General features: G+C 30.2%; 1 protein-coding gene, 1 long non-coding RNA gene and 1 pseudogene across 2 annotated transcripts in view; 2 read left to right on the top strand and 1 right to left on the bottom strand.

The window, feature by feature from the left end:
- Positions 1-24: 24 nt before the first annotated feature.
- On the bottom strand, positions 25-27,536 carry LOC132950102 (uncharacterized). The gene is made up of 3 exons (XR_009665180.1): positions 27,359-27,536; positions 329-621; positions 25-232 (listed from the first exon to the last, which is right to left on the bottom strand). It is a non-coding gene; the product is annotated as an uncharacterized LOC132950102 (long non-coding RNA).
- Positions 8,702-10,015, top strand: LOC132950567 (uncharacterized; annotated as a pseudogene).
- LOC132950101 (calexcitin-2) overlaps positions 17,779-27,833 on the top strand; it is a 93,446-nt gene continuing 83,391 nt past the window's right edge. The window contains exon 1 of the mRNA XM_061021329.1: positions 17,779-17,981. The gene's annotated coding sequence lies outside the window, so the exon portion shown is untranslated. The remainder of the gene's footprint in view (positions 17,982-27,833) is intronic.

Below are 27,833 nucleotides of genomic sequence, written 5' to 3'. Positions count from 1 at the left end.
AATAAATTAACTGTACATTCAGGATTACATGCACTCAGGTGAATAATTATAAGATTGCAATGATAGATGTAAGTTGTAAGATGTAAGATGTTAGATGTAAGATGTAAGATGTATTGTTGATTCATCAATACGATGCTTGGTGGACTTGAGGACTTCCCATGTTCAGCGACCGGCGTCGACCCGTTTTGTGGCACAGCGGAAACTTCGTACAGCTGACTGTTCGACAAAGACACTGTAATATTATTTGAAAAATATTATTTCTACTTAATCGTAATAACTGGGTATAATGAGTTTAATATTATATTATATTACAATAAATATTAAGTACCTATATTATTAGCTTCTAATAATTGGGACGTCATTTTTGTAGATATTGATCCGGACAAAATGATGCTGGCCCAGCGCTATGCCACGGTTTATGGCGTACCTATCCGATGAAATTGTTGGAGACTCTTTCAAACTGGGCAATCTGATAAACGGTGACGTGATCGTTACTTCGCGGCCATCATAGGGTAGATCAGAATACACAAAAATGTAGGTCATCGGGCTGTCGGCTGTATGTATAATAAAGTCCTGGAAGTGGGAATTACAATAGCCCCTAAAATGCTGTTACACCTCAACCTTAATAAAAACAAAGAATGATTAAAAAATGGCAACGGAATTGGCCTACAAATCTGAAAATAAGTTTATGGACAGATAACTTCTCAACGTAATATTATGACCGATCCAATAATAACTTTCCATAGGTACATCAGACCTATGTGCGACGGCTGCTCACCAACGTATCGACATCCACCAGATAACTTTGATAAGTTTTCAAACTATACCGCTCATTCTTGCGGAATGCTAAAGAAAATTAATTTATTAGATAAATATTATACTATAACAATTTTTAAATTTAGACGTTTTCAACTCACAATTATGCTGATGGATGTCGACCGGTTTGGGAGCGACGTCTGATACGCCATTGTTCTAATGAATTCAAACATAAATAATATATTATTATAATATTTTTATATGTATATAGGTACGGTTAGGTATATTAAATTAATTAATTAGGTACTATATTAATATAGTCTATAAATTATTTTTTTTCTATGCTTTTATTGTATTAAAATATACACAATAACTTATAACTTACATTATTGGACCGGACATACAGCAACGTCGAGTTGAGGTACCTGTCCATAAACACGTTTACATGGCAATAGTAAAATTCTATTAAACCTATTAGGTACGTAAACAACATTTATTAATATGACAAATATTTAAAATTTCAAAAAAAGGAGACCCCTCACTTTGTTTTTTGGATAGTGCTGGAAGTTTTTGTACACAAACGTCGGGACCTGGTGCACATTTCTGCACAAACGATGCACAAACGTTTGGCACATTCAAAAATCCAAATATTCAATGTGGGGGGCTACCGTTTCAATGCCCCCCCCCCATTTAGTTTTAGGGATAGAGCTTTCAGTTTTTGTGCACAAACGATTGGACTTGGTGCACATTTCTGCACAAACGTTTGGCGTGGTCAGAAGTTCAAATTTTGAAAGTGGGGGGGCCATTGAAATGGACCTAATTTGTAGCACTACTTCAATGAAAGTATTCGGTAGTATCATGTTTGAATAAAGTTGTTCTTAAAAAAATAAGACACAATCAGGCTGAGGGCGATTTTTAAGGAGAGATATTTTTAGTGAAGATGCGATACGTTAAGCTTTTAAATTACAACAGTTCCCCAACAGTGATCAGATAAACTGAAAATGTATTGATAAATAATTATTAGATAAAGTCGCTTTAATTGTATGGTTTTTTACTATTAATTCTTAAATTATATTATTGTACATGGTTAGGTGTATAAGATATATCATAAGAACATATTACAGTTTAATTTAATTTGAATATTTAGTATGAAAATGAACATAATATTTTAAACGTTATAATATCACACTTCGATAACACCAGTTCTGGTAAGTCGCTATATAGGTATGTTATTATTTTTAGTTAAAATAAAATAATGAAAATAAATAAATTGTTTTTATTATTTTTTATTTGTTGGTAACATTTTATTTTTATATTATGCTTAGAGAAACTATTACTATACTGTTTATATAAAAAAAAAAAATCTGACAAGTACAAGCGTAGGATACAATTCTACTGGTAAAACTTGAAACTTTTAGGATGGCTACTTATTTTACCTCCAAGTGTGGTTACAAAATATATAATAACACAAAAACGAGATTATTTAAAAATAGTTTTAAGTGAACCAATTATTTGTATTGTTATTTATAATAATTGGTTTGTTTTTGTGAACTATTATTATTAAAAAATTAAATGCCAAGTCGTTTTTAAAATAGAATAATATCCCGGAAATGTGCGATGATTTAGTGTATAGTTGTTATTTTACCGGAGCATTATAATTGAGTGTTTCATATTTTCATTGAAATCAACTAATGTAGCGATATAATAAAGACATTTTATTATAATAGCTGAATAATAATTAATGCATTGGGTATTCGGGTTACCTACAACAATTATTGAATAATGCATTATAACACTGGAAACAATTATTTTTATAATATTTTAGATTCTGAGCGGAGCAATGAATGTAATGGTTTTACAATGATGTTTATTTCTTTTTTATTCTGTAAACACTTTTTCTCCCTCTAAACTTGCTCAAAAGTATCAAGTATAGCATCTTTTCTGAAAGGTAATGTTCTTGAGCTGGTACTTTAGAGAGGTCATTTTTCGATGCCTAACCTAACTCGAAATAAAAGCGGTTAAAGGAGAAAAAACGTACGATTTTATAATATTAAATAATTACGGACGACGTTTTCTACCAGAAATATTGCTTAAAATGAAAAATGACAAGAGATATTTTTTGTTGTATTTTAGATTTTGTTCCTTACGGTTTAAAGTTCAGAAAATGTTAGCCATTTTTTAGCTATATTTATAGACATTTTAATTTTGGTAGTTTTTTTGTTGTAATTCGGTTAAAAACATTCGTAAAAACTTGAAATTTGGGTTGTTTACTTATATTAGCCTTACCTAGACATGGTAAAATTTTCAAAACATATAAGCGATTTATGAGCTTTTTCTTTTCTTTTATATTTTTTTTCATTTTTATGATATTTCCTAATTATAAATTATAATTATAATTATATAAATTACCTATTTATATAAATCGTTCTTAAGCTGTTTTTAAAACGCTTTGTTTATCACCATAGAAACGAATAAAATTAAATAAAAAATATTCCCTCGTCCGCTCAGAATCGTTTTTTATCGAATGCAATCATTGCATTCAAATCGAATACAGTAAAATTACACTATCCTGTCCGAGGCCCGAAGGGATGATGGACAAACATCCACCACCAAAATGCGCTGACCTACTTTTTTTAATTTTATTTTATTGGTCTTGAAATTATGAATTTCTGCTTCGACAGCTAATAAGGTCATTAGCATTGAATTCTTAGTGTAATAGAAGAAAAAAAATGATTTAATTAAATACATTATATAATTTTTAAAGCAATGAAGTGTTTACGTACATTACAATTTTTGGTATTATGTTAAAAACAACTTAAATATTATTTATACAGAATAATATTATACTTGAGCCTATATTGTACGGTGAAATGTGTTGCCAAGAGTAATTTGTGCGGGAAACGTTGAGTTAAATGAAATACTAAGATAATCAATAGCCACACAACAGTTCGGTAACTTGTGTATAACGTCGCGCGTCGTTACGCCGGACACGTTACAGGTCAGCCAGTAACAGTATTATAATATATTATTCACAGCCCATACATACACACAACAACGAATATAATTTATCATTATTATTATTATTATTTATTTATTTTAATAGCTCAATTTCTCATATTTAGACACAGTTTGAAGTCCGTATAAAAATATGACATTTGAAATGTATACGATAGATATACGTTGAGCACAATAATATTAATCGATATTAAATCTGAAATCATTTGAATTAAATTAGAATACGTATACGACTGAGCGTATATCATGATAGGTATTAGATAGATTAAATTATTATTTAATATTTAATTTGACATTTTTTTTAAATAAATTGTTTAGTTTTCTAAATAGTCTAACGAACTCATTTTTTGTTCTTGTGATTTTGATAAAATAATATTTCAATAATAGTTACAAGTTATAATAACTAATAAGTGGTTTCAAAATTACAAATGATTTAGATCAGCCATACAGGTGACGTGCATAATTATATATCATCGTAATGATCGATCGATAATAATTGTTTTGTTTTAATAAGGCTACAGCCTGTAATATTTTTCATACAATAAGTAAATTTCATAAGCTCATAATAATATATTTGGTATTTAATTCAATTTTTTATGAATACTTGAAAACGCCAACCAGAATTTCAGATATTTATAAAAATATTATTATTATTTATTACTTTATGAATCAATACAAATAAATAAATAATAATACTGTGTCTTTCAAATTGATTTTGATTCTCTTATTATTTTTCAATGATAATATCACTTTGGAAATTATAATTTAATATTACATTATATGATACTTAGAACTCATTAATAAAGTATACACAATTTATATTTCAATAGCAATAATCGAATTACTTTCAAATTAATAATTCGTAGAATAAAAATTACGAGAATCAGTGCGTTGGTACGATGCAGAAATAACGATACTATAATATATAGTTAGTATACTACTTAGTTTAATTGAAAATGTTATAATTAAATTAATCATAAAATATTAAAATGCGCTGGAATCAGAGAATATGACTATACCCACGAATGGTACCTATACATTTATGTTTATTGCGTGATGGATTTTTAAATTAAATACTAAATTAGATACTTATAGTCTGTACAGTATGTGGAGAGTTTCGAACTCGTAATTTGACCTTTGGCATTCCGCGTGGATGATAATTTATAACGGATTTTGCTGTGCCGATAATGTCAATTTATATATTTGTATGCACTAATACTCCTCCATATACGATTCCATTTAAGGTAATCTCATTTAAATGGCACAATAGTGTTCAATATTTCGTTGGCATAGAATTACATTGTTGATTCATTGGGCTTATCGGCCGTATGCCATTATACGCGAGATTTAACAAAATATTAGGATAAGCTGAAGATAGCGCAGTGTTTGTTTTCAGCGTTAGGTCTTATGCAAATTTATTGAAAGAACGAATGAGAGGATATCATTTTTCTTCAACAATAAGAATCCTACGACAAGATAAGAAATATGTACCTACCTACTTTTAAATGCTCGAACGATGATAAGATAAAACAATGTATTTGCATATATTATCGTTGAAGTATTAAATTAATTTTGTTTAACATTGAAAATCTTGGAAAACATAATGCTATTTTCATCTTCGTAGAAATATTTACATCTTTTTATATTTTAATACGCGTAACATATTTTGATATTGTTATAAATTTGATATTTTATTTGAGTAGGTCCTCGGGGTATAATAAATATTTAGTATGATTAAAGTTAAACATTTAAATGGATATTTTGCCTTTGATATTCCTATATTAAAATGTGATCTATTTCCAATTAAAATGATTTTCTTTTATAAATGTATAATATATTGTTCGCTCATTTGATAAATAGAAAATTGTATCTCCACAGGACACTCTTGGGTAGTACAAATATCTCAAGAAATCGTTAATGTGGTCTTTAAGTATGCATATTATTCAAAAATTCCTAAAAATCAAAATTTGAATAAATTCACTATTGAAAAATAAGGTGAGCATGCTTAGTAAATCATTCTGTATAAACAATATCGATTTGAGAAAATATATAGTATTCTAATTAGTGACAATAAATATTGGATTAAATAATATAAATTATAATAGGTATATAAGATACAGTTTGTGCACAAGACGTATTACTCGTCGTCGTAAGAATTATCACTTATCAGTAAAAATAAAACATAAGCGACGTAGGTAAGTATGGATGTGATAACTAACCTATTGACGTCGGATAGACGTCATAATATACAGCACATTTTATATAGCTATGACAACATAATAGTATCTCGTAGTATCTTGAATGTAAATATGTACTTATATATGTGTCTTCGAACATTGAAGTTGCCAATTACATTTTTCGAAACTAAAAAAAAAAAGGTCCATTATTGGTTATTGACGACCAAACAGAATGATTGTGTTAAAATTAAACTACTTGTAAGATTTGAGTAGGTAGTGGGATCTTAATTGATAACGTACATACTACATGGTATACATTTTTGATGGGTAGGTAATTTTACTGTTTAGCACCCTATTGTTTATTTATGTGGTTATTACCCCAACGTATAGTTACATAGTTTATTGAAATAGTACATTAGTAACTCACTTTTAGGTCAATATAGCATTATAGCATCATAGCAATATAGCCGTACAGTAGATTTAAATAAACGAACTACAGATTGCTTTTAAAAGTTTAATTATATTTTGTAGAATACAAATTAAGTTTAAAGTATTATAATGGTGTCTTCCGCTTTATTCCGATATATTTAAAAGCGCATCGACATAAACGTAAGTACGTAACTACCTACCTACCATTGGCCAGAAATCGGAGGAGAGGGGCTTGAGGGGGCTTAGCCCCTTAAAAGTCCATCATTCCCCCTCCTTTTTTAGTTTTATAGGATCGAAGCCCACCGCTTATACATCGATGTTAATAATGTTAGCCACGCCTGAAATTTTGATGGATTTCCGCCTATGCTACCTATTTATAAAAATAAAAATAATTTATTTTCGATAGTTGTGAAACTATTTATCCCGCCAATTCGAATCATTTGGATCTTATAGATCTGTTTAACATAAAAATTATCAGTAATTTATTAATGAATTAACTTTTTCTTTAAATTCATAAGTTAAATACAAACACTATCACTCGAGAAAGAATAGTCAATGGAGGAGAGAATAAAAACTTAGTACAATAATATGATTATATATGAAACACACGAATAGGAGATCATTCAGTTACCTAACCTCAGAATAACTATTTTACTTAAGCTTTTTATCACAGGTGTTAGGTCAAATCTGGTAAATTAATCATCAATATTTTTTTTTTACAATCGACGGTAATTAACTGTTTGTGGTAACGTGAAAAAGAATAACAAGTGTTATAACAATGAAGAATTTGGCTTGTGTGCTTTGTTAATTTTGAGTGGAATATTCTATAGTTATTTTTTAGAAGCTCTTTGGTTGTTGGTAATTTTTAAATAGCTGTAGAGGGCAATATTTGTCATGTAATAAGGGATGGCTGTCTGTAAATTAGGTATGTCCTATTCGCCCCAATATACCTAGTTGACTTATAAATTGTGTCCCAAGAATTTTTATGATGTAAGTAAATTAAATCCATCAAATGTAATAGAAATGTTTTAGTTTTCATTGATGATATTTAATGGTTTTTTTTTCAAACTTAAGACTGTGAATATTGATTTTTTTTTATCAAGTCAACTTGAGTTAAACCTTAATAATAATTGTTTTAAGGTTAATATTATAATTTTATATTATTATACAAGTACAGTGATATTATGTTATATTATAAATTTATAACGTTCGTAACGGATAAAAAAAGTAAAATATAGTTGCTATACTGTAAATTCAAATTGAGTTATTTTGTTGATTCCTAATTCTTTCATTTGTAGAATCCATTTTCTTTTTTCTATTATTTTTGAGACCTGACCCCAATCGTTATAAAAGTTTAAAATTGTATTGTAAAATTTGATTAGATTTCTTTGATGTATCAGTGTAATGTCTTCGTAATGTTCTGAATACCGAATGAATTTAAACTAAAATTGATGAACAACACTAGTTACTACTCAACACTCACTAATGCATTGAACTATTGCAAGATAATTTCAAAATAAATTTGATAATAATATCATAATATTATTAGATTATATTTTGTTTAGTTTTTGTACAAAGCATGATATAATTATAATTGAGCATCTCAAATAAGTAAATAACCTAAAATAAATAGAGATGATTTTCTATATTCATATAATGAGTTCACAAGCTGTTATGGTGATAATTACAAATGCAGGTAGTTTTGAATAGGTACATACTATTCTTAGTAAAATAATAATGCTATTGAAAATAATCCCGCATATAAGAGTAAAATTTAAAAATGTCTATTGAAATATCTCTAGTAGGTATAATAAATATTACACTTGTAAATATTTTTAGAAGAAAACGGTAGAAAAAAAGGAGGACATTTTATATTATTACTCTTGTACAAATACACATTTAGATTTATTCCATAATATTATGTTCATTACAGTCGATTAACATACACAATCAGTTGTGCTCACGCAGTGAATGTGTACAGTCGTGTGTCTCGTATTTTGCTGATAAAGTTAATTCGTTATTGCTATATCGATACACCAGTTATTTTAGTATTTCATTATGCCGTCGTATTCGGGCGGCGCAAATTGTGCCAGCCTGAATCAAGCCGGTAATAAATTCAAGTCTACAGTTGCCAAAAATTCTGCCACAAGTTCTGGATTTTAGTTAGTCGGTAAAAACGGTAAGCCACTTAAAAATCTGTCCAGCCAAGTTTTCAACAAATTGTCAAAAATCCTCCATCTTTAAACGTATCTAGCATATCTAACTCGGCTTTCGATTATAATAATATCTCACTGCTAACCGATAAATCGTCTGAGTCTACGGTTATGGACATAAATGATAACGCTAACGACCTCACTAATGAGTTCGATATCGATTCCTCGTCTCCAACAGATAACTCCGTTGCGGGCCTCTCTTTAACAAAACACGATAACATTTCTAATAATAATAAGTACATCAATATTCTACAACAATCTTTTTCATCTGACTATATTGGGCCAGTAATTGTTTTAATTGGGAGTTTAATTGAAAATACAAATCTCGGAAACTGGCATCCTATCAAAGTCGCCAAATTCTTCTCTATGAATTTTACGGGCATTATAAACATTAAGCCCGCGGCCTCCAAAAAAATTAAGATCACGTTCGATACAATTACCAATGGTAACCTCTGTTTAAATTCTAATATTTTAAAAGAAAATAATTACAATGCTTGCATACCTTCTACGCTTATTTTTTCGTACGGGATAATTAAATTAGATAACACTATCTCGGAATCGGAGTTTTTCGAAGGTGTCAAGTCTCCTGTTACTATTGATGCATTCAAGCGCATCAACATCAAAACAGATGGAAATATCGTGCAGACTCGTATTTGTGAGCTAAAATTTGTTGCCCCAAAAATCCCATCAGTCATCTCTGTTTTCAACATGATTTTCGAAGTCAAGCCAAGCATCCGGTTCCCCGTCCAATGTAACTGCTGTCTTCGGTTCGGCCATACGCAAAATATTGTCGTAGTGGTCCTAGATGCAGCCATTGCGGTGAAACCAAGCACTCGATTGACTCCTGTCCCTACTCTCAAGCCACCGACCCAGTATGTCTTTACTGTAAGCAACCCCATCTAGCCACGGATCGCAGCTGCCAGGAATGGTCTACCCAAAAAGATATAAAAAGAATTATGGCTAACGAAAATATTTCTTATAAAGACGCCATTATCTTCAAGAAAAATTAATTGTTATACTACTGCTTTTTCATATTCTGATGTTGTAAATAGCCAGCCTCCTATTTCAGAAATCCTAAAACCAAACACCTCCCTTCATGAAGAAAATTTCCCCAGCTTACACGAAAATCATCATTTTTTTAACTCTAGAAAAACTAAATTCAAACCCCGTCCCCACCAAACAATATATAAAAAACCACTACCAGTGGAATCATACTATTCCTCCCCTAACAGTAGCTATTTAAACATACCCTCAAACCAGAATCTTACTCCTGCGTGTAACCCAACGGACTTATCCTGGGTTCACACCTTGTCTCTTAAATTATCTGAATCCCTTATAAGTTCACCTTCTCTACTTTCTCCTTTTTCTCCTTATACCCTTCAAGCCTTAATCAAATCCTCCTCTTTGAAAATAAATGCTCAGTAGCTCTTCTTTCTGAAACCTGGCTTTTACCCTCACGTTCCCTAAAAATTCCGCATTTCAAAACGCATTTGATCGACTGGATGACACAATTCCCTCAAATCCAAGTTGATCCTTATTGACATCACTACTAGAAACAGACACGTTACTCATAATATTGATATCCTAGGTGTTGAGATTCTCTCAGCAGATTCTTCTTCTCCCTTAAAAGTTTGGTCCTGGACTTGTAGAATTTGCATATTTGTTTTACACATTTACAAAAATAGCAGAGTACGAAACAAATGTGTTTCATGAATTCACAAAGCTAGTTATAAAATTAAATTTTAAATATAAATCCATATTTGAGTCATTATGTTCTTAGGGCATTATTTACACTTTTATACGCAATTTCATACTTTTCAAGACACATTTAACTGAAATTAATTTTTCCAAATTTTTTAAGTTCCACTGAATTTAAAGTTAAGTTCTACTGAAACTAAAGTTAAGTTCCACTAAAATTAAAGTTAAGTTCCACTGACATTAAAGTTGAGTTCCATCTTAAATTTTATAAAAGTCAAGTTCCACTGAAATTTTATAAAACTTAAGTTGGAACTTAACTTTAATTTCAGTGGAACTTAACTTTAATTTTAGTGGAACTTAACTTTAATTTCAGTGGAACTTAACTTTAATTTAAGTGGAACTTAACTTTTATAAAACTTAAGTTGGGACTTACCTTTAATTTTAGTGGAACATAACTTTAATTTCAGCGGAACTTAAATTTTATAAAAGTCAAGTTTCACTGAAATTAAAGTTAAGTTCCAACTTAAGTTTTATAAAAGTTAAGTTCCACTTAAATTAAAGTTAAGTTCCGCTGAAATCAAAGTTGAGTTTCATTTAAGTTTTATAAAAGTTAGGTTTCCGGTTAAATTAAAGTTTAGTTTCGCCGAAATTAAAGTTATATTCCATTTAAGTTTTATAAAAGCTAAGATCCATCTAAAAGTTAAGTTCCATCTAAGTTTTATTAAAGTTAAGTTCCAGTTAAATTAAAGTCAAGTTAAAGTTAAGTAAAAAGTTATTATTAGTTCGAAAAATACGTCTTACCATCTTAAAATTTTCTTTTATTTGCGCTAGCTATAGTTTTTATTTTCATTAAAATAATGGTTATGTTATAATTGCGTACTGAATTTTGAAAAGTAATGGATTTTGTTGAATACGAGTGAATTTGATGATAATTCAATATTTAAATTGCATATGAGTTTTTTTCAAAAAGTTTAGTTTAGTAGTGTGTTGTAGTGCTGAATTAACATGTTCTGTTGTATGTGACCATGTATATTTAACCTACTTAGGGCCGTTCTTACAATATCCGGTTAAAGTTAACCGACACCTAAAAGACCGAATTCTGCCAGTAATAAAATCTGTTATCAGTAGGTTAGCGTTAACTGACACTTTACCGGACATTCTAAGAACGGCCCTTTATGTTATATAAAAAAATAATTTTTAAAATTTGAATATCATACTTTTGTTTTGAAAATAATTTTACACCGGATTGACTAGCGGCACTGATATTTGGTGCTATCTTACTCTCACTAATATTATCTATCGAGATCGCCAAATTTCAGTGCCACCAGTAAATCCGGCATAAAATTATTTTCAAAACAAAAGAATGATATTTAATTTTTAAAAACTGACTTGTGCCCTTTTTCACAGAGACCGTCCTATTATTATATGATCTATTTAAGATTTGAAAGGTTAAAAAATAAAATTAACTTGCTAGCTAAGATACTACAGATTAAAACAATGGTTGGATATATAGTGATATATAGTGATATATAGTGATAAAGCGTTATCGCAATTTCAAAAAAAAACGTAGATCATTGATACTTTTTATTTGTGTCTTTTTGGTCATGTCGTTAATATAATAGTAAAACTAATATCAACATTTAATTACTCGGACGTTGGATTAATACATTCTATAAATATATTAAAATGTTGAACTTAAATACTACGAAAGTTAGCCGAAAAATGAATGTATATAATATACTTATACAAAAATATTATTTGAGAACATTTAAAATTATTTGAATAATTATTATTTTTTAATTATAACTTGGTTATTTGATTTTGCAAGTTTTGCAAGTATGTCCCTTTGTTGTAATTGTGTTGTGTTAGTAGGTATCAAGTATACAATTAATATATTAATATAGTTGTCACATAGAGGTTTTAGAGTAGAGTACTACTCGAAAAAGTGATGACGAACAAAGAAATTATACACTGAACTACCATTAAATTCCATGTTCTCTTCATAATAATATAGTATAACGTAAAATTTACTTTTAATTACTCGCATAGCTAATACAATAAAAACATTGATTTATTTAGTTATATAATTTCTGTATTTAGTTTTGGTTTAATGAAACTGAGAAAATACTACAACCACTTTCTAAACGCCTTAAAAACAACTGTTTAATTTTCAATCAAAGGCGTGAAAAGAAGATCGATTAAAGTTTTTAATTACTATTTTAATAAACTTGCTTTTCGAAGCTCGTTATTATTTTTTCAAATAAAATCGTATTATTGCCACCCCCACCATGTAACCTGATAATCGCCAACAACATTAGAATGACATATGATAATAAATATAACAATATAAACAAAATGCATATTATAATTCATTATTATTTTTAAATATTATTTTATTTTTTTAATTTGTCAAATTAAAATGGAAATGTTTTACCAGTATATATTATCGAGTATCTTGTATCGCGATACATTAATGCGATACAATTCTGCTTTTTATTATCAAAATAAATATTAAATAAAGTATTATTTTATTATTTAATATAATGTAATAATTATTTTACGAATACAAATATTTAGGTAAGTTCACTAGTCACTGGTGATTTCCTGTAGGCTGTAGGTTGTTGGAAATTATTTTTCAACCTACCGATAAATCATAGTTTATATAGTTATATCTGTGACACACGAACATTGAACGGGACTTTACGTCTTTACTATACGTCTGTACCTTATTAGAATATCTGGAATTTTTATATGTATATGTATTTGTATACCTTTTGCGTGACAGCAATAAAGTAGATAATGTTCTTATTATTTTCTTTGCAGATCCCATAACTTAACAAAGTGGCTATCCCCACAATAATGAATATAATTTTTTAAAAACCTTGTGACTAATTTTATTCAAATGTATCGAATGCCAAGTATCTAGTATCTTATATTGCGATACTGCATTTTTGAGTATCTTGCCTAACCCTGCCTGCAACTCAAATAAAGTGCATAGTTATCATTTTTTTGAATAAAATTAAAGGCGCTCGTAAAACGTACAGTTTAAATTGTTTAATATATTTATGTTAGCGCGATGGATACTAGTGGCTAAGGGTGACATGAAACAAAAAAGGTTGAGAACCACTGATTTAGGCGATGGTGACTATATTTTATTTCATGTGTATAAAGTTATTTATGTTTTTGTAAACAATAAATATTTTCAAATAAAATACCATGTAGGTACTTGGGCGCATTAGGTGCAAATAGCGTTTATAAACATAATTTTTGTGCCTATGCGCTAGGTGTGCGTGTAGTTCAATATTATTGTATATTTGTATCTTCGTAAATCGTAGTAAATTGAAATTATAGTAACGGTTAAATCGGTTCTGCGAAATGTATAGTTTTATCATTTGTAAACTATGTGCTGTGATTGCTCCAGGCTTATATGACGTATATTATTATTTCAAAATATCACTTATTCATTTACGAACTTATTTACACTAATGTGTACCTATTGTGTTCATACGTTTAAATGAATGTTTTAATAAATTGGACAGAATACAATATACTTATCGGTTATTATAATTGTAATACATTACAAATATAATTTAGGTATAATAGTTTTAAAACAAAATTAGTCATTTTTTTATTCTTTTATTTTAGTAGACCTAATAAAAACCATTAGACTCGACAATAATTACGTTACGTACCTAATAACATAACGTTATATAACACACTTTTATACATTGGGTAGCTATAAAAATCAAAATGAGTTGGTTTGATCGAAATTCTTGTAATTCTATAACTTTGTATCAAATAAAAATTATTTAAACAAATGAAACTTACAGAAAAACATTTCTCTTAAGTAAAACTAATTGTAAAAGTAATTAGAAATCATATAAATGTAAAATGTATAGTATGTAATGCATTGCAAGAGTTTGATCATTATATAACATTATTATTTAAAAAGTTATTTGTAATCGTGAACAGTACTATTTTTAAAATGTGTAAGTAAAATATTCTAAATTATTTTAAAACCACAACATAAATGTTTTTTTTTTTTTATTCTTTTATTGTAGCCTTCAGTATACAACTATTATAGATAATTATAAATGTTATGCGTTATAAATTAAATAATTAATACGATAAATAATATAATAAATGTGTCAGTGGCAGTATAGATTGAGTGGAATAAAAATTAGATAATCTGTTTAAATGTATTATTACATTATACTAATACATTTAAAAGGATACCTTATAAAATCGTTTATTTCTTATGAAGTTAATTTTCAATTTTTTTTTAACAGGTTCGTAGCAGTTGGGACAAGTTCAATGAAATAAAGAAGTTGGTCACCAGGGACTTAGGATTACCTACAAACAACATACAACTCCTGCAAAATATAATTCCGAGACGATTGAAATAAAAACCCATTAGATAATGTGTATGAAATATTGGAAAGTAAACATAATAATAATATGGTGAATATAAGTATATTCCTATACTTACCGCACTTATATAGCTATATAGTTTATTTTTTAAATTCCACACACTTTCACGTCAATAGTTCTTGTTGTTCAAAAAATAACAATGTATTGTATATTGTTACGGCGTGGTTGAATTAAACAACGGCGACGAAATTCCAAGAAACGATAACTTTGTACCCGGGGTGCGTTTTTTGGTGATTACACGTTCGCTTTAATCAGAACGGTGCGAGTAAATTATGTTAATAATATTTAGACCTAAATGCCTACGTGATTCTAACATTGACTTCATTTACGAGAGAACTATAAACGTGGAGGTACTTCGCGCACTCAACCATTGTTTTAACATAATTAATAGTAACAAACAACGTGCCCAGTAAAAAAGATTCAGCCTGCAGTGCGAAGGTCGAACAACCAGGCGCCGTGCAGAAGCTTGTATACCCGGTAATATACCCGCGGTATACGCGGTAGGTACCTATTTTTTAATTATTGGCGTGCAGCCGGTATATAATATACGGTACCTACCTACATAAAAAATGACCACGCGGTAGTCTGTCGGTACTCACCTTAAGGCCTACCTTCTCGTATAGTGATTGTGCGGTTCAATAAAGTTTTTATAACCGTTTTATTTTTCCATCTTAAGAAATACTCAACAACTTTATATCGGCCTTCTGCGCATCGTGTAGGTACCTCTATAGAGCATTAGAGCTTATAGGCTCGGGTAATAATATAATATTATGGCATGTGAAATATCATTACGCAAATGCTCTGTCGCGGGATAAATATAAATTCAGCAGAATCAACAATTTCGTTGTTTTTAAAACATTCACCGCCCCAATATTTCTTGCAGACATCATGGTCAGCTAAATGGATATTATTCTTTATTGCCAGATGTTTTCTGTTTCGCACGTACATACGAATAATAATAATAATAATAATAATAACAATTAATAATAATGCTAATGATAATAATAATGATAATATGTATGGTAGAATATTATCGTATATGTGTCACTGTGCTACACAGCAGTGCACGGGCGTATAATATAGCGTCGCAATGACCATTCGGACTCGATCGACATATTTCATCATCGTCGTCAGTCGTCACGTCATGTTATTATTAATATTGTAATACAATATCGAACCGGATCCAAATACGATTGCTAATAGTCGTACAGGATATAATAATATTAATACCGAATAAACGCGACGACCGGTAAATGTCCAAAGTCGAGCCACGCAGACGTATAACGCGACATCTCTCCTGTAATAATATATAGTGCATGGGTCACCAATTATTATTCCCGGAGGGCCACATTAGGAATTCGGAGCATTATCGCGGGCCATTAAAACTCAATTTGCATAAAACAAGTTTAGGTGTAAGATCTTTATGTGTTTCATTATGTGTAAGCTTTGTGTGTGAAAAAATAAATTTAATAAATATCATAAATGTAGGAAATTAAAAAATTAAAAAATTACATAATGCATCAGTATGAGAAAAATGACAGGTCTCTTGCTCTCAACCGGCAGTTTTAAATTTGGAGTATGATAAGTGCACGCTATATCTTCATGCTCCGATGTACGTTGGTGACTGGGGGTCAGAATTTGCTTTTTATACAGGTAATTCATTTTTGAAAATGCAGACTCACAGAGGTATGTGGAGCTAAACATCGTACACATTTTCACTGCCAATAATTTCAATGTCAGGAATTTTTTATCCTATACATATTTTAACCAAAAATTGAAGCATTATCAGGTTTTGAATACTTTTCATTACACACATTTTTTGAGATATAATCTCCTTAGAATTTAAAGATTTATATTTGAAGAGATGCTTTGTCACACTTGATCTTTTTTTGTGGGGGGAGTGGGTGACTATATCAATTTGTTTTGAACTTACGTCAAAGCCACTGAATAGTGATATCCAACGATGCAGTAATTGTCGATATGACACTATCTGTGAATCAGTGGTGACACAAACTATATCAAATGTTTCGGGGCACAGTATTTTTATATTTTACTGACATCCACCCAAATGGCCAGGCCATACAAAAATTGAATTCGTACAATGTGCAAAATAACAAAGTAGTATTATACAATACAGATGTATTTAAAATACGGAGAATAATTCAAATATGAAATTTAATTTTGCATATTTTTGCATATATCGAGGCGGTTTTTAAGAAAACGTTTTCAAAATAAATTTAACTGTTATAATATTTTATGCATTATGTATGCGACATAACCGAACATATTGTGTAGTTGGAAGGACGAAAATATGTAATCATCATCATGTATATATATTGCAGGATTTATAATTTGTATATACAGTATGTACCTATATTATAATATCAAAAGTTCGAAAGTCCGTCATCGCGGGGGTGCAGCTTAAAACGCCGACAAAAGGACAAGGGATGTGTTTGCGGTGTGTGTGTGTGGGGAGGGGGGAGGGGAGAATAATAATTAGCGTAAAATAAATATCATCGCCGGGTTTAGCTGCAGCCGCGGTGTCGCCCGGCTCCCCGGACGACGACGACGACGACAACGACCATGGTGCTGGTAATAATATATAGTGTGCGTTAACAGGTTATCCGCAGTCCGACATAGGTGCAGCAAACCTATGTAGAAAAAAAATAATAATAATACGCGTCCAATGCGACGGTGGCTGCGGAGTCGAGTTCTACTTTCTAGGGTCGGCACCAGATGTCGCCCCGTAAGCCGTCATACGGTGAAACGTTAGGTGGCAGTGGGGGTGGGGGGTGAGTTGGCTCTGGAGCACGCTTCGGGCGGGGAGCCGGTCGGGGGTGTAGCGTAGGCATTTAGACGGTTGGATGGGGATGAGAGACAGTTGGGGGGCTGGTGCGAGCGGGTGGGGTGGGGTGCGTCCACGATACCCCCCGATACTTTTGCCCGGTGCTTGACGGTTGCTCGGGCGGCGGCGACTTTGGCGCGCGCACACACACACACACACACCCAGACCCGGACCCGTAAACGTACACGCACACGCACACGCACACGTTCACGGGCGCGCGCGCGACGTTACGACACCGGATCACCGCAGCGCACCAAGCAGCAGCGTCAACCGCGTTTCCGGACTTCGGCGGCGACTGTACACTGTACAGCGACAGTAACGTACGACAACCGACGGCGGAAGAAGCATCAGCCAGAACAAGCTCAGCGCAACAGTTATCACTGCCACCGCCACCACCCTCGCCGGCCCCGCGCACAGGTAACGTCTATTTCCTGCGGCCACCGCCACCGTCACCTGTCTTACGCGCGCTCACCGTTTTTTTTCAAAAATAAAATACCAAAAAAATAATAATACGCGTTCCACTGTGTTTATATTAATATGCGTAGTATTTGACACCTACGCAATATATTATATTATTATTTATCATTAAAATTATATTAAGTATATTGTATATTATTGAAAATATATTATATTTTTTTAGTAATCTAATATACAGTAAAACCAATCTCCCTAATATAACGGAATCGCTACCTATTGGTACCAAATGATTTTTCCTCTATAAAGGATTTTCCGGAGATTAAAATAATATACACGATATAGAGATAGGTTATACGAGACTGTTATTGTTATTTTCGTCTTACGCGGGGTCCGTTATAAAGAGGTTTTACTGTATATTATTACGATACGATTAAAATATTATGTCTTATGTTTGTTATTATAATATTATATCTTATGCGTTACAATATACTTGGCCGACGATTGATGTCGCTGTGGAAAAACGAACATTTAATATTTTTAAGGCACGTCTCGCGGTGTGAAAAGCGAGTTAGATCGGTGTAAACCGTCGAATTTCCCTCAAAACAGCTCTACAACTATATGCAGGTATAGGTTAAGTTATTATCTAGGTAACTTATACTTTTATGCGTGACGTAGCATTGTATTTTCCAGCGGTTTGCAACCGCCTCACGAATACGTTTGTGAAACGAGATCGGAACCAAAAAAATTGACTACGAAAGTCTTTAGGGGAGGTGTACTGCATCTACAGCAACATTTTACTATACGTTAATAAATTATTGTACGAACATCGATGAGAATTCATCCATCGATGGCGATGGTTTGTTGTTTATTTGTTTTATGCAATTTATTGGTTACGGTTCGCAATATTCACATTGCTTATTATACGCAGGTATAATAAATTCGGCTCCTGCACCGCACAAACGAGCAGTGACTTGAATTTTACAATTTTTCACTTTTTGATATACGGAATCGCACTTTGATAATTTTCACGATATACATAAAACAGTAGTAAAGAAAATATGTTTTACAATCGTACAAATTCACCACCTGTGCTACTACATATAATTGTGGTACTTACCACTATATACTATTACTTTACATTATTATTATGGTCTTATACATTTTTCCTGTATATTTTAGTTTAATTTGTTTACGGTTTAAAAAAAATACAGTTATTATTTTCGTTAAATATACGGTTTTTCATTTTCAATAAAAATTTTAGGAAAATCATAATAAAATAATATTATATTGTATCCAAACTATTAATATATTGAACAAAGGATAATTTATTTGTTCAGGGTAATTAATAAACAAGTAGTTGAGTATTTGATAAAAATGTGTTAGGTATATTTTATTGTTGAAATTATTAAATTAATAAAATCCGTATTCGATCAAAATAACAATATGCATTTTTATGACCATGTTTATATTTGCAAATAAAATTAATCAACAAAAAATAATTAATCTATATTTCTATTTTATAAAAAATATATTATATAATCTAAAAATTAATTTTGAATAATTAAAAAATGAAGGATTTTAATGGAAAATAAATATAAATAACTTACTGTGAAATTGAAAAATGTATTAAAGGGGTTTACAAGGAAAAATTGATTAAGAAAGTGGTTGTTGTCTTTGTTAACTTAGTAATTAGCCGACAACCATTTTTGCTTTTTTCCTTCACAATTTTGTCAACACTACTTTTTTATTGTAATTTCCTTACCCAATTTAATATTTAAAAACAAGCATAATAAATTACATTGGCGTAAACGTATCGTGTTTTCAGTAGTTTATACTCAAGACCTTAAATATTGGAATTTTATAAACTGTTTATTTTAAAATGTAATATGCATTTATTATCTATTATTGTTCATCTTACGTTTTATTTAGTTTTCTGATTAAACGGCATACCCAAAATTGAATAATTTGTTTTCTATCAAACAAATCATTTGTTAGAAGTACAATGGATTTTGAAACTCACTTTTGGGAGAACAGAATTACAATTTGAAAAAGGTCTTCGCTGTGCTATCAATCTAAATCTGGTATGTAGAGCACTATAAAAGATATCAATGGTATTACATACACGTTTAGATGGTGTTTTAATATAAAGTATATATAGAACGTTATTATTGGCCGTCACTTGAAATTTATTTTTTGAAAGAAAAATATTTACCTCGGAAAATCAAATACAAAACAGTTTTGTCAAAAATTCTTTACATTTTCACAAGTGAGGCAGATGATTGACCAGAAGTAGTTTTTAATACGGGACGGTCACTCCACTGGTGTTGACCTTTTCACCTTTTGTGTACCATATATTTATAAAATGTTCTTTTAAAATTGTTCAACAATAGCTGTATGTTCGTTACAAATTAGATAAACCAGATTATGGAAAACGTTTCTAAAATATTGATGTATTTATTTTTTTAGAAGCATATTTGATTCGTATTTGAAAATTGATAAAAATTGATATTTCAATATCGAACATTAAAAAAAAATGTTGTTTTATGCTTCTTTGGTTTTTATTTTGGTAGGGCATAAAACGAAATTCCCTAAAGCCGATTTAACGAGAATACCGCGTAATTTTATTTAGTTAGTACTATCTGCAACTTTCAACTTTTCTTTTCGTTTTATACTTTCGCAGTTCGTTTATATTATTTCTCCATTTATTGTTCTCGTTTATTTTAGAGACGTATACAACTGCAGTGGTTATTGCAATCAATTCACAAACAACTGTATTTTTTTTTTTTTAACTGATATCGTTACAATATTGTGCTTGAAACAAAATACAAAGTATTACTGTATCTATAACAACAGTGTATTTCTGGATAAAATATTGACTTTTAAACTACACAAAAAAAAATGTGAAGTGCGCTAAACACTTCGGTTCTAGTTATTTTCTGTATAACATATTGTATAGTCTGCATAATATGATGTGTCTTAGACTGAATGTTTTATGCGAAAAACATATACAATTATATATAAATTCATCACTGTGTGTATATTTGGTTAATTTCTATTGGAAGGACGAGTGACGATAACGTCGTAAATCATCAAGACGTGTCCACATAATATTGTGAGTAATAGTGAGATGCAAGTAATGAATGTATTGTTATTATACCGATTGCCAGAAAATAGTAATTTTTTTTTTACATTATTTAACGCGATGTGTGTAAAATTGTTCGATTTTAAATAGTTTACAGTAATGAACGTTCAACTTTAAAATAGGTAGCTATATATGGGCTATACCTCGAAATAACACCTCAAAGTATAAAAATTAAGTGTTGGGTGCGACAATATTTAATCGTTAAACATTTACACGGTGTCTACTTAAATAATCATTGTCGGTCAAATAGCAATAAAACATATTTTTAAATAACATAATAGTTATTAAAATTCAATTGACATTAGTTATTCGTTTTTTTTATACAAAATATATTTAAATACATTTTTTTACTTATATTATCTTGAAATTTAATTACATCATCTGATTTAAATTTACTGTTAAGAATTATAGCTTTCGTGACCAAATCGTATGCTGGACAAAAATATTATTTCTTCTACTATTTTGACCTACAATCTAACTGAAGGTTTATCAAATTATAACGATTTTAATTTAATTACTAATTCATTATGATCCGTTTAAAATTTAATTATTTTGTACGATATTTTATATTTAAATTATTATACTAACGTCACAGTAGCCAATATCTAAAATGTAATTTAATTAATATTAAAATAAATATAATATTAAATAACTCATGACAATTTCTTAAAAGGAGTGTATTTTGAATAAGACTCAAGTATCAGTATTTACTATTTTGAATGTGGAATTATTTCCAAGATGGTTATATTATATTTTTAGCATTAAAACTTTTTAAACAGTCAAGTAAAAAAAAAAAAATTACACTGTAAAACGAATAAATTGCTTGCTCCGTTCAGAATAATCTGTATAGTAGTATACGATTAATCGTCACAATTTTTAGTCCAAAAATTTTATTTTTTCCGCGTATATGTTCTTATATAGTTACAATATTATAATATTATTCATAATGCATATTATTTAAGATAAAAGATAAATAATTTATAATAGTTGTCGTTTAAAATGTTTACACGCTACTTAAAAATGCATACACATATTATTAATTAATCACGTTATTGGTCATTTCGCTAACGGGCAACAAGGGATGGAAAAAGTCATAGCATTGAAATTACGATTACAGAATAGCTTTGGGAAAGTGGTTAGGTCAAGTATTACGTACTGCGGAGGTTTTATAAAAGGATTTCCCTTTATAACTGTAAAAAAAAAAAATCACTTAACACTAAATGCGTTTTCATTGAATTAAAATAGACAGAATCCAAAGCTATATTTAATTGAAATATAATTACAGAGTATTTTCAAAGAAGTTAAGGAAGTTTCACCAAAAGTTGACCACATTTTCTACTAGGTATTAAAATGTATTTATCGATTACATATTTTATGTATCGCACTTAATTTATCGAAATCATTCCGAATCACGAACATTTAATAAACCGTCCGATATTGAACGTACATATTGTAGGAACACACCTAACCTATTATAAACGCGAATCGATTCAAAGCGAATGATATATTTTTCATCTGGTAAACAAAGACACTGAAAAAGTTCTTTTGAACTGCCTAATATAAACTTAAATTTAACCTGCTGCGTAGAGTGCAGCAGACGAATCACAATAATTTGATTACATTTAAACATATTATTTACTATGCAAATGTAGTTGGAGTGAAAACTGCCAAGAATCGTGAGATGATTTTTTTACAGTGCGCCGTTCATCGAAATATCCGAGGCAGACATTATTTTTTGTATAGAACAATATAGCGTGGTTTGTACTTTGTATACATGATATTCCTAATTATTAATTTAAAAAGATAAAAACTGAAAAGATTTTTAAATACAGCAATAAATTATATTGGTGATATGTCCATGAGAAATGTATAAAGAACGAAAGTATGTGTATATAATGATTTATTTAACAAGCCGTTGTTTGGTTTAAACGCATCAAAACGAAACCAAATTACTTTGTTATAATATAATACATATTATAAACATATTATATTACAGTATTATTGAAACCGTTTAGCGGTGGGTTGTGAGTCATAAACATAATATACTATTTTAAGTATTTTTCTATAAAAAGTATGAACAATTATTATACTCACTGATAGTCGTGCGTATGTCAAAACACAATTTTTTATTTTTTGATTGTTATCTTTAATTTAATTATTTTTTCGTAATATAATACAAATGTTTCTTCGAAAATATTATTGTAATTTATGAAAACTCTAAGACACATTTACCAAACGGACCACCAAAATACTTACTAAGAAAATATAACAAAACTATATTAGTTCAAGAATGATTTCATATTTAAAATTATATTATTTTTTCATAACTACTAAACAATGATACGTATTTAATGAATTTACATGTAACAGCTGCGCCGTGCTCCAAACGATATAATTTGGTTTCGAATAGCAATTTATATTCACTCGTATTTACATCGATTATTATAATATTTAAGACATGCGTACAGTTAATAATAATAAATATTGGCAATCAATAGAATAAATAAATTATGCCCGGAATCGCAAAAATACATTTATATTGGAAATTGCTTCCCGTTTCTTTGGTGGATACGTAGGTGTAAAGCTGAAACTTGTAAAACTGATAACTGCACGTGTTAACAATAATATCATACTGATAAATAAAATATAATAATATTATACATAATATTTAAACCGATCACCGTTAACACTTGTTGATAATTAGCCACGCACTTGATATTGAATGACATGCACTGTCAAAATAACAATAGATCAATATTTACCTTTATTATATAACATTCATGAAAACCCTTCGTGATCTATACGTACGCACTATATTCCCGGTACAATAACAAGGGCTGTAGCTATGAATAAAAACAAACAGACACTAATTAAAATCGTTGGAATGATTGTTATTATTTTATAACAATAACGGGTGTATTAAAATTCATAAATTAATGTTATATTATACAGTGTTTATATAATATAATATAAGTGTAGGTATAATTTAAATATGTGTTTACACAGTATATTATATAGTAAGCATATATTGACGATTTCAAGTGACTGAAATATAGGAACATTGGAACAAATTATTCCTTTTTTTTTTACTGTTTACTAATTTAAATAATATCACGATTTACATAACCTATATCGGATAGGTACTTATACTTATTATTAAATATCAATAATTTTTTATTGCAGAGTTGTTGTTTTATTTTAAACAAAAATTAAAATCTGTTTCAATAATAATTATAAACGTTTACACGATTTAGACGCGGACCCATCATGGGGTAATTTTGTACAGGTACTTATTAGTTATTTAGTATTCACTAATAACAATAACAATTATTATGATAATTGTTATATCGTCTTACAACACTATTTACGTTTTTAAAGTAAGCTAGTATTAAAATAGTAGATGTGTGATATTGTACATGTGTCGTAAACTACAATATATTATTGAGCTATAATTATTTTATTCTGATAAACTTACGTGATATAATAATATTATATAATGCGTTTATGCGTGAATACTTTTAATAGTTTAAAATTTTTAATCGTTTTACTTTTAAAAGTACTCTTTGTCTCATTATGTTTTTTTATTTAAACTTTGTATTGTAAATATGGGTCTCAGAAATTAAAATATTAAATTGAAATGTACACATTAATTTGTAACATTTATTTGGAAAATATAAATGATATGCAGAACAAAGACACATAACAAAAATTAAATTATATATAACCTGTATATTATTACCTATCTATGTTCAAAGAATTATAAGAACACGATATTTTTTTGTTGGGTGGAGAATATATTTTGAATGTTGAAGGTATGAAGATTCAAAAATTACAATATATTATAGCTATGTTAGTGATAATTTGGGCGAATTAAAGATGAGATGGGTTATGTCACAGATGGCTGGGTCGTTTTGGAGACATGGGAACTTGGATGATACGTTGTGGAGTGTAGTGGAGGGGAATTGTTCGACAAGAGCTTAAAAGTTAAAGGAATGAAATGAATGTCATTATGATATTTCTACTTGTATAATTCCTTAAAATACGTCTATAATATGAAACTCGACTCGATACAAATAGTTTAAAATATAAGACATAGTATTAATGACACTTCAGTTAATTCTATTTCGTTTGTAATAAACATGATATATTTTGTCCCGTTTATTAAAAATTCAGGGCTCCGGCACTATATAATAATATTTAATACTTTCCTTTTTTCAATTATTAAAAGTTGTTTTTTAAAACTATAACGTCCATACAAGCTAGATTATAATGAGTCCATTGATTGATTGAAAATCCAATCATATCAGCTTATCTACTTTTAACTTAATAAACGAACACTAAAATAAATTTGTTAAGACAGGACTTATGATAAACCGAATAACACATTATTTTGTTTTAATGATATACATCTCACATGGTTCAAAATAATCTAAAATCATGCAATATAATAATAAACGAGTTTTTGGATGATACATCTTTAGACGAATATTTGGACACACTCTCTGAAATGTCATAAATATTTAAAAAAAATTTTAATAATACTTTAACGTTTGTATTATTTGTAACAATTTGTTTAACTGTTAAACCTAAGGAACCTATGTGCGGTTAATTGTGCCAAATGGACACGTTCTAGCTGTGGATATTTGCTTGGATATAATTTTCTTTATATTATAATATGAGCATTACCGTATTATGGACACGCGTTATTTTAATACCTCTTTTATTCACTGTTGTCATCATTATTAATATACGAAGACATTCGATCCAACTAAAAAATGTATCGGTTTTCCTGTCACGCCCCCCAATTATTCGAATATTTAATGCGGTGTGTATATATTAATTTTATGGTCGTATAGCATATAATAGAGTTTGGTTCACTGCACCATAATTATCTATAATGACCGTACACTAATATCGATTAGTAATACTATAAAATAAAAAACTTTATAGGTAGTCTCAGAAACGCATAATATTGAATAAACCGCGACGAGCCCACAACAGGTCGCGGGTGTTTGACCCGCAGGATTTGATTAATTTAATTCCGTCGGGCTGCGCATTTAACCTAAAGCGGCCAAGAGCTTCCGCCGCCCTCTCCCCTAGATCACCCTCATTCTCTTATCGTTGCCCTTTCCCGCTCACCCCTATCACTCTGTCACTCACGCCCGCCACATCTACACACCTGCCTAACCGTTTGGCCGCAACAGGTAAAAGTTTTAATGTTCTGACCTCTGATGGCAACGGCTATATTATAAAAGCACAACAATGCAAATTCCACCATAATTGAGCCGACGTGCGTTAGGCACTGCAGTGTATTATACAGAGTTCTGTATTATCGTCGAGTGATGCGCGAATCGTCCCGTGCAGTTAAAGCCACTGTATGATTCATATGCGACCCGAGGCCTATATCTCCGTCGATGTGTCGGTCGATATCGGGATACGAGAGAAGGTGCACCTACACGTGAATATAATATATTATAATATTATTATACCGACTGGCACGTGCCCGCGCGACATCCACATCATATGTCATCAGTTGACCAGAACCCCCTCCCCCTCCTCCAAGCATTCACAAAGGGTAGCTTTCCCGTTCTCGACGAATTGATCCCGAGAAAATTTTTCACTGCCCAAATGTCACTACTCCACGCCGCCGTCTGTCGACCAAAACGGCTGCGAATAGTAATAATAATAATAATAATAATAATAATGGTATATTGGTATTTGGTAGGTAGAGGTGGTAGTCGCAGGGTAGGTCGTCTAAAGGGATGTGGAATGCGTCACCCGTGCAACCGTGATTTCCATCTGAGTTCTTTGACGCACGTACATATACTCAGATACCTTTGCATTAATAATTATATAATAGAAAAAATATCCCACTCGATTTTTCACTAAAAACCACCCACGACTTTCCGACGACATGTTTAACACACAATAATATAATATATTGTCGTCCAAGTTGAATAAAATATATGGAACGACTATAACATATTAATACGTCTTATAATTAAAAATCCTTTAAAAATAATATATCAACAACGAGCGGAACAATAAAATTTCTTATTTTTTCTTATTTTTTATTTTTATTTTTTTTTTATTATTGAATATAATATTAACTCAAAAATAAGAAAAGAAAAGTTAATGCTCGGCCGTTCAAATATTTAAATACTTATACTTATCTTTCTCGTCTTTTATGACTTTGTGAAATCATTGATCATTAATTTTCGAACAATATCTATACCTGCTCTAATATTTTCGTCTCACACACGTGTTGTGTAGTTTTCACAAATTGCCTTTTTGAATTTGGCACCTGCGTGGATATCGCATGACTTCGAAAGCATGTTAAAAATTATAATATAATAATATTATGTTCGAAATCAGCACTTTCCGCCCCGACGTCGCCGCGGCGGACATAATATTCTCGTACTATTTCGATGGTCATGACTTTTTACGTCCGATGTATTATTTATTCGGCCCGTCGCGTGCACGTTGGTCGCCGGAGCAATCAATTATTATTATTATTATTATTATTACGATGCTTAACATGCGCGCACGGTGACGTGGCCGAATGGGCTGACGTGCCAGTTCTCCATAATATCTGAGCCATCAGAGCCGTCTATACTACTACTACTACTACTACTACTACTACTACTACTACTACTACTACTACTACTACTACTACTACTACTACTACCACTACTACTACTACCACTACT

This window comes from Metopolophium dirhodum, chromosome 8 (assembly GCF_019925205.1).
Source record: "Metopolophium dirhodum isolate CAU chromosome 8, ASM1992520v1, whole genome shotgun sequence".
Classification (NCBI taxonomy): Eukaryota; Metazoa; Arthropoda; class Insecta; order Hemiptera; family Aphididae; genus Metopolophium; species Metopolophium dirhodum.
This window is presented reverse-complemented; position numbering and strand designations above follow the sequence as displayed.